Source organism: Nematostella vectensis, chromosome 11 (genome assembly GCF_932526225.1).
Source record: "Nematostella vectensis chromosome 11, jaNemVect1.1, whole genome shotgun sequence".
In the NCBI taxonomy this organism is placed as follows: domain Eukaryota; kingdom Metazoa; phylum Cnidaria; class Anthozoa; order Actiniaria; family Edwardsiidae; genus Nematostella; species Nematostella vectensis.
Window position 1 is genome coordinate 7,569,984 of NC_064044.1, and position 8,844 is coordinate 7,578,827.

An 8,844-nucleotide genomic window follows, 5' to 3' on the forward strand; every position below is an offset into this window, starting at 1 on the left:
TAGACACTAGTCAGTACACATTTGTTAGACACTAGTCAGTAGACACTAGTCAGTAGACACTTGTCAGTACACATTTGTTAGACACTCGTCAGTAGACATTCGTCAGTAGACACTCGTCAGTAGACATTCGTCAGTAGACATTCGTCAGTAGACACTTGTCAGTAGACACTAGTCAGTAGACACTTGTCAGTACACATTTGTTAGACACTCGTCAGTAGACATTCTTCAGTAGACACTCGTCAGTAGACATTCGTCAGTAGACACTAGTCAGTAGACATTCGTCAGTAGACACTAGTCAGTAGACATTCGTCAGTAGACACTCGTCAGTAGACATTCGTCAGTAGACACTTGTCAGTAGACACTTGTCAGTAGACACTTGTCAGTACACATTTGTTAGACACTAGTCAGTAGACATTCGTCAGTAGACACTCGTCAGTAGACACTTGTTAGACACTAGTCAGTACACATTTGTTAGACACTAGTCAGTAGACATTCGTCAGTAGACACTCGTCAGTAGACACTTGTTAGACACTAGTCAGTACACATTTGTTAGACACTCGTCAGTACACATTTGTTAGACACTAGTCAGTAGACACTAGTCAGTAGACATTCGTCAGTAGACACTTGTCAGTAGACACTTGTCAGTAGACACTCGTCAGTACACATTTGTTAGACACTCGTCAGTAGACATTCGTCAGTAGACACTCGTCAGTAGACATTCGTCAGTAGACACTCGTCAGTAGACATTCGTCAGTAGACACTTGTCAGTACACATTTGTTAGACACTCGTCAGTAGACATTCGTCAGTAGACACTCGTCAGTAGACATTCGTCAGTAGACATTCTTCAGTAGACACTCGTCAGTAGACATTCGTCAGTAGACACTAGTCAGTAGACATTCGTCAGTAGACACTAGTCAGTAGACATTCGTCAGTAGACACTCGTCAGTAGACATTCGTCAGTAGACACTTGTCAGTAGACACTTGTCAGTAGACACTTGTCAGTACACATTTGTTAGACACTAGTCAGTAGACACTTGTCAGTAGACACTTGTCAGTAGACACTTGTCAGTAGACACTTGTCAGTAGACACTTGTCAGTACACATTTGTTAGACACTAGTCAGTAGACACTCGTCAGTAGACACTCGTCAGTAGACACTTGTTAGACACTAGTCAGTACACATTTGTTAGACACTAGTCAGTAGACATTCGTCAGTAGACACTCGTCAGTAGACACTTGTTAGACACTAGTCAGTACACATTTGTTAGACACTCGTCAGTACACATTTGTTAGACACTAGTCAGTTGACACTCGTCAGTAGACATTCGTCAGTAGACACTCGTCAGTACACATTTGTTAGACACTCGTCAGTAGACATTCGTCAGTAGACACTTGTCAGTAGACATTCGTCAGTAGACACTCGTCAGTAGACATTCGTCAGTAGACATTCGTCAGTAGACACTTGTCAGTAGACACTAGTCAGTAGACATTCGTCAGTACACATTTGTTAGACACTCGTCAGTAGACATTCGTCAGTAGACACTCGTCAGTAGACACTCGTCAGTAGACACTCGTCAGTAGACACTTGTCAGTACACATTTGTTAGACACTCGTCAGTAGACATTCGTCAGTAGACACTCGTCAGTAGACATTCGTCAGTAGACACTTGTCAGTAGACACTTGTCAGTAGACACTCGTCAGTAGACACTCTTCAGTAGACACTCGTCAGTAGACACTCGTCAGTAGACACTCGTCAGTAGACACTTGTAAGTATAGATTCAGTCGTAGAGAGCCATTAGTTAAAAAAATACTTGTTAACTTGTATTGTAAACTTTTATAAATAACATTAATTTTCACATGCTAGGGAAAGGTCATTATTTATCGGGGGGGGGGGGGGGGTGGGGCTGCTAAGTTGATTTTTTTTCAGGTTCCAAAATTTGGACCCTCCCACAATCTAAAGCACATAAATGAGGACCCTCCCCCAAGAAGGCGTCCCCCAGAACACAACAGCGTATTGGTTAGTTTATTAACTTTATTGTAGTCTTGAGTGTACACGTACGGCTCGTACTTCCAGGGGCGCCAGCAACAATATGTTGTTAAAGTGTAATAGTCAAGCCGGAACAAAAGAGAACAAAGACGTTACAGTGTTTTAGTACTAAATAAACTAAATGGAATTTCACATGAATTTGAAAACAACACTAACCATATAATTTTAAAATATGTAATAAAAATATGTAAAAAAAAACAAGCACTTTATAAGGCTTTAGGGGATCGATTGGGCACTTTGTTAACTAGAATATGATCTGAATGTGACCGCTTATTGTGTGGCCTATTTGGGGCCCATTTTTCAGGGGTGTAAATAATTTTGTATAGGGGGTTTGGGGGCATGCTCCCCCGTAATAATTTTGCCGTTTTCAAATATATTAAATTCTCATTATTATTAAAACTTAGATAGAAAACAGCATCATAATGATCATAATTTTTGAAATTCCAGACTTTTATGAGACTTGAAAATTGATCAGAATACCTGTTCAAAAATGAGGCCCTCCCCTGAACCATGGATCCAAATTTGAGGCCCTCCCCTAAACCGAGCAGCCCTTCTCCCCCCAAACATAGCAGCCCTTCTCCCCCCCAAAACATAGCAGCCCTCCTCCCCCCCCAAACATAGCAGCCCTCCATCCCCCCCAAACATAGAAGCCCTCCTCACCCCCCAAACATAGCAGCCCTCCTCCCCCCCCAAACATAGCAGCCCTCCTCCCCCCCCCAAAACATAGCAGCCCTCCTTCCCCCCCAAATATAGCAGCCTTCCTCCCCCCCAAACATAGCAGCTCTCCCCCCCTAAACATAGCAGCCCTCCTTCCCCCCCAAACATAGCAGCCCTCCATCCCCCCCAAATATAGCAGCCCTCCTTCCCCCCAAACATAGCAGCCCTCCCCTCCCCCCAAACATAACAGCCCTCCTTCCCCCCCAAACATAGCAGCCCTCCTTCTCCCCCAAATATAGCAGCCTTCCTTCCCCCCCAAACATAGCAGCCCTCCCCTCCCCCCAAACATAGCAGCCCTCCTCCCCCCCAAACATAGAAGCCCTCCCCCCTAAACATAGCAGCCCTCCTCCCACGTTAAATAACGACCCTTCCCTTAGTTGACACTCAACAAGGCACTCATACTCATTAGTAGTTGCTTGGCTTGCATACAAGGGAACGAGATGCTTCCATACAAGGGAACGAGGTGCTTGCATACAACTATACATGGGAACGAGACGCTTGTATACAAAGGAACGAGGTGCTTGTATACAAGGGAACGAGGTGCTTGTATACAGGGAACGAGATGCTTGTATACAAGGGAACGAGGTGCTTGTATACAAAGGAACGAGGTGCTTGTATACAAGGGAACGAGGTGCTTGTATACAGGGAACGAGGTGCTTGTATACAAGGGAACGAGGTGCTTGTATACAAGGGAACGAGGTGCTTGTATACAAGGGAACGAGGTGCTTGTATACAAGGGAACGAGGTGCTTGTATACAGTGAACGAGGTGCTTGTATACAAGGGAACGAGGTGCTTGTATACAAGGGAACGAGGTGCTTGCATACAAGGGAACGAGGTGCTTGCATACAAGGGAACAAGGTGCTTGTATACAGGGAACGAGGTGCTTGCATACAAGGGAACGAGGTGCTTGCATACAAGGGAACGAGGTGCTTGTATACAAGGGAACGAGGTGCTTGTATACAAGGGAACGAGGTGCTTGTATACAAGGGAACGAGGTGCTTGTATACAAGGGAACGAGGTGCTTGCATACAAGGAAACGAGGTGCTTGTATTCAAGGGAACGAGGTGCTTGTATACAGGGGAACGAGGTGCTTGTATACAAGGGAACGAGGTGCTTGTATACAGGGAACGAGGTGCTTGTATACAAGGGAACGAGGTGCTTGTATACAAGGGAACGAGGTGCTTGTATACAGGGAACGAGGTGCTTGCATACAAGGGAACAAAGTGCTTGTATACAGGGAACGAGGTGCTTGCATACAAGGGAACGAGGTGCTTGTATACAAGGGAACGAGATGCTTGCATACAAGGGAACGAGGTGCTTGTATACAGGGAACGAGGTGCTTGCATACAAGGGAACGAGGTGCTTGCATACAAGGGAACGAGGTGCTTGTATACAGGGAACGAAATGCTTGTATACAAAGGAACAAGGTGCTTGTATACAAGGGAACGAGGTGCTTCCATACAAGTGAACGAGGTGCTTCCATACAAGGGAACGAGGTGCTTCCATACAAAGGAACGAGGTGCTTGCATACAAGGGAACGAGGTGCTTGTATACAAGGGAACGAGGTGCTTGCATACAAGGGAACGAGGTGCTTGCATACAAGGGAACGAGGTGCTTGTATACAAGGGAACGAGGTGCTTGTATACATGGGAACGAGGTGCTTGCATACAGGGAACGAGGTGCTTCCATACAAGGGAACGAGGTGCTTGTATACAAGGGAACGAGGTGCTTGTATACAACGGAACGAGGTGCTTTCTAACAAGGGAACGAGGTGCTTGTATACAAGGGAACGTGGTGCTTCCATACAAGGGAACGAGGTGCTTGCATACAAGGGAACGAGGTGCTTGTATACAGGGAACGAGGTGCTTGCTTACAAGGGAACGAGGTGCTTGTATACAAGGGAACCAGGTGCTTGTATACAAGAGAACGAGGTGCTTGTATACAAGGGAACGAGGTGCTTGTATACAAGGGAACGAGGTGCTTGTATACAAGGGAACGAGGTGCTTCCATACAAGGGAACGAGGTGCTTGTATACAAGGGAACGAGGTGCTTGTATACAAGGGAACGAGGTGCTTGTATACATGGGAACGAGGTGCTTGCATACAGGGAACGAGGTGCTTCCATACAAGGGAACGAGGTGCTTGTATACAAGGGAACGAGGTGCTTGTATACAACGGAACGAGGTGCTTTCTAACAAGGGAACGAGGTGCTTGTATACAAGGGAACGTGGTGCTTCCATACAAGGGAACGAGGTGCTTGCATACAAGGGAACGAGGTGCTTGTATACAGGGAACGAGGTGCTTGCTTACAAGGGAACGAGGTGCTTGTATACAAGGGAACCAGGTGCTTGTATACAAGAGAACGAGGTGCTTGTATACAAGGGAACGAGGTGCTTGTATACAAGGGAACGAGGTGCTTGTATACAAGGGAACGAGGTGCTTCCATACAAGGGAACGAGGTGCTTGCATACAAGGGAACGAGGTGCTTGCATACAAGGGAACGAGGTGCTTGTATACAGGGAACGAGGTGCTTGCATACAAGGGAACGAGGTGCTTGTATACAAGGGAACGAGGTGCTTGCATACAAGGGAACGTGGTGCTTGTATACAAGGGAACGAGGTGCTTCCATACAAGGGAACGAGGTGCTTGTATACAAGGGAACGAGGTGCTTGTATACAAGGGAACGAGGTGCTTGCATACAAGGGAACGAGGTGCTTCCATACAAGGGAACGAGGTGCTTGCATACAAGGGAACGAGGTGCTTGCATACAAGGGAACGAGGTGCTTGTATACAGGGAACGAGGTGCTTGCATACAAGGGAACGAGGTGCTTGTATACAGGGGAACGAGGTGCTTCCATACAAGTGAACCAGGTGCTTGTATACAGGGAACGAGGTGCTTGCATACAAGGGAACGAGGTGCTTGTATACAAGGGAACGAGGTGCTTGTATACAAGGGAACGAGGTGCTTGTATACAAGAGAACGAGGTGCTTGTATACAGGGAACGAGGTGCTTGTATACAAGGGAACGAGGTGCTTGTATACATGGGAACAAGGTGCTTGTATACAAGGGAACGAGGTGCTTGTATACAAGGGAACAAGATGCTTGTATACAAGGAAACGAGGTGCTCGCATGCAAGGGAACTAGGTGCTTGTATACAAGAAAACGAGGTGCTTGTATACAGGGAACAAGGTGCTTGCATACAAGGGAACAAGGTGCTTGTATACAGGGAACGAGGTGCTTGCATACAAGGGAACGAGGTGCTTGCATACAAGGGAACGAGGTGCTTGTATACAAGGGAACGAGGTGCTTGTATACAAGGGAACGAGGTGCTTGTATACAAGGGAACGAGGTGCTTGTATACAAGGGAACGAGGTGCTTGCATACAAGGAAACGAGGTGCTTGTATACAAGGAAACGAGGTGCTTGTATACAAGGGAACGAGGTGCTTGTATACAAGGGAACGAGGTGCTTGTATACAAGGGAACGAGGTGCTTGTATACAGGGAACGAGGTGCTTGTATACAAGGGAACGAGGTGCTTGTATACAAGGGAACGAGGTGCTTGTATACAGGGAACGAGGTGCTTGCATACAAGGGAACGAGGTGCTTGTATACAGGGAACGAGGTGCTTGCATACAAGGGAACGAGGTGCTTGTATACAAGGGAACGAGATGCTTGCATACAAGGGAACGAGGTGCTTGTATACAGGGAACGAGGTGCTTGCATACAAGGGAACGAGGTGCTTGCATACAAGGGAACGAGGTGCTTGTATACAGGGAACGAAATGCTTGTATACAAAGGAACAAGGTGCTTGTATACAAGGGAACGAGGTGCTTCCATACAAGTGAACGAGGTGCTTCCATACAAGGGAACGAGGTGCTTGTATACAAGGGAACGAGGTGCTTGCATACAAGGGAACGAGGTGCTTGTATACAAGGGAACGAGGTGCTTGCATACAAGGGAACGAGGTGCTTGCATACAAGGGAACGAGGTGCTTGTATACAAGGGAACGAGGTGCTTGTATACATGGGAACGAGGTGCTTGCATACAGGGAACGAGGTGCTTCCATACAAGGGAACGAGGTGCTTGTATACAAGGGAACGAGGTGCTTGTATACAACGGAACGAGGTGCTTTCTAACAAGGGAACAAGGTGCTTGTATACAAGGAAACGTGGTGCTTCCATACAAGGGAACGAGGTGCTTGCATACAAGGGAACGAGGTGCTTGTATACAGGGAACGAGGTGCTTGCTTACAAGGGAACGAGGTGCTTGTATACAAGGGAACGAGGTGCTTGTATACAAGAGAACGAGGTGCTTGTATACAAGGGAACGAGGTGCTTGTATACAAGGGAACGAGGTGCTTGTATACAAGGGAACGAGGTGCTTCCATACAAGGGAACGAGGTGCTTGCATACAAGGGAACGAGGTGCTTGCATACAAGGGAACGAGGTGCTTGTATACAGGGAACGAGGTGCTTGCATACAAGGGAACGAGGTGCTTGGATACAAGGGAACGAGGTGCTTGCATACAAGGGAACGTGGTGCTTGTATACAAGGGAACGAGGTGCTTCCATACAAGGGAACGTGGTGCTTGTATACAGGGAACGAGGTGCTTGTATACAAGGGAACGAGGTGCTTCCATACAAGTGAACGAGGTGCTTCCATACAAGGGAACGAGGTGCTTGTATACAGGGAACGAGGTGCTTGTATACAAGGGAACGAGGTGCTTGCATACAAGGGAACGAGGTGCTTGCATACAAGGGAACGAGGTGCTTGCATACAAGGGAACGAGGTGCTTGTATACAAGGGAACGAGGTGCTTGTATACAAGGGAACGAGGTGCTTGTATACAAGGGAACGAGGTGCTTGTATACAAGGGAACGAGGTGCTTGCATACAAGGGAACGAGGTGCTTGTATACAAGGGAACGAGGTGCTTGCATACATGGGAACGAGGTTCTTGTATACAAGGGAACGAGGTGCTTGCATACAAGGGAACGAGGTGCTTGCATACAAGGGAACGAGGTGCTTCCATACAAGGGAACGAGGCGCTTGTATACAGGGGAACAAGGTGCCTGTATACAAAGGAACGAGGTGCTTGTATACAAGGGAACGAGGTGCTTCCATACAAGGGAACGAGATGCTTGTATACAGGGAACGAGGTGCTTGTATACAAGGGAACGAGGTGCTTGCATACAAGGGAACGAGGTGCTTCCATACAAGGGAACGAGGTGCTTGTATACAGGGAACGAGGTGCTTGTATACAAGGGAACGAGGTGCTTGCATACAAGGGAACGAGGTGCTTGCATACAAGGGAACGAGGTGCTTGCATACAAGGGAATGAGGTGCTTGTATACAAGGGAACGAGGTGCTTGTATACAAGGGAACGAGGTGCTTGTATACAAGGGAACGAGGTGCTTGTATACAAGGGAACGAGGTGCTTGCATACAAGGGAACGAGGTGCTTGTATACAAGGGAACGAGGTGCTTGCATACAAGGGAACGAGGTTCTTGTATACAAGGGAACGAGGTGCTTGCATACAAGGGAACGAGGTGCTTGCATACAAGGGAACGAGGTGCTTCCATACAAGGGAACGAGGCGCTTGTATACAGGGGAACAAGGTGCCTGTATACAAGGGAACGAGGTGCTTGTATACAAGGGAACGAGGTGCTTCCATACAAGGGAACGAGATGCTTGTATACAGGGAACGAGGTGCTTGTATACAAGGGAACGAGGTGCTTGCATACAAGGGAACGAGGTGCTTGTATACAAGGGAACGAGGTGCTTGTATACAAGGGAACGAGGTGCTTAAATACAAGGGCAATGCTCGCATGTAACTTATATTTTTTGGCGTTTTTTTTTATTTATTGATGTTTGAAAACTGCTCGAAGCCGAAAGATAAAGACATCCTAACATTTGATGCACGAAAGAAAACAAGCAGATACTATAATTTACTTGTACTACATTATAGCCTGTAGACGTATAGCAAGCTCAAAACTCGAATTTTTCGAGACCAAAATACTCAACCCAATCCCCTTAGAATATATGGTGCTCACAGAACCATTCTGTGGCCTATTCAGATCGAC